The following is an 871-nucleotide window of genomic DNA, read 5'->3' as shown; positions in this document are numbered from 1 at the left end:
AATTATGACAGCCCCTTTAAGAAATACGTTTCTTATAGTTGAGCACTTTCTGTTGAATAAAAAGTCGGTCAATTTAGCTCTTATGCGTAGATCGTCGTATAACGACTTGATCACTGTCTGTCTGACGTAATGAACATTTAAATTTAAAATGTTTAAAATTCAACGCTATTTCACACGATTAATGGTAGCCGAATGGATACGGTCTCCGCTAATCGAGCCAGAGATGTCTCGTGTCGCGGGGTTCGAATCGTTCGACTGGTAGTAATTGTGACACCCTGCACTGAAGAATCCCGAAAGGATGAAACACTAGTGTCTGTAGGTATTTAATTATTATAGTAAAAAAATAATTATGACAGCCCCTTTAAGAAATACGTTTCTTATAGTTGAGCACTTTCTGTTGAATAAAAAGTCGGTCAATTTAGCTCTTATGCGTAGATCGTCGTATAACGACTTGATCACTGTCTGTCTGACGTAATGAACATTTAAATTTAAAATGTTTAAAATTCAACGCTATTTCACACGATTAATGGTAGCCGAATGGATACGGTCTCCGCTAATCGAGCCAGAGATGTCTCGTGTCGCGGGGTTCGAATCGTTCGACTGGTAGTAATTGTGACACCCTGCACTGAAGAATCCCGAAAGGATGAAACACTAGTGTCTGTAGGTATTTAATTATTATAGTAAAAAAATAATTATGACAGCCCCTTTAAGAAATACGTTTCTTATAGTTGAGCACTTTCTGTTGAATAAAAAGTCGGTCAATTTAGCTCTTATGCGTAGATCGTCGTATAACGACTTGATCACTGTCTGTCTGACGTAATGAACATTTAAATTTAAAATGTTTAAAATTCAACGCTATTTCACACGATTA

This window comes from Euprymna scolopes, chromosome 16, assembly GCF_053919585.1.
Source record: "Euprymna scolopes isolate OS-2025 chromosome 16, ASM5391958v1, whole genome shotgun sequence".
NCBI classification, from domain to species: domain Eukaryota; kingdom Metazoa; phylum Mollusca; class Cephalopoda; order Sepiida; family Sepiolidae; genus Euprymna; species Euprymna scolopes.
The sequence above is the reverse complement of the archived record's forward strand: the minus strand, read 5'-3'. Positions refer to the sequence as shown.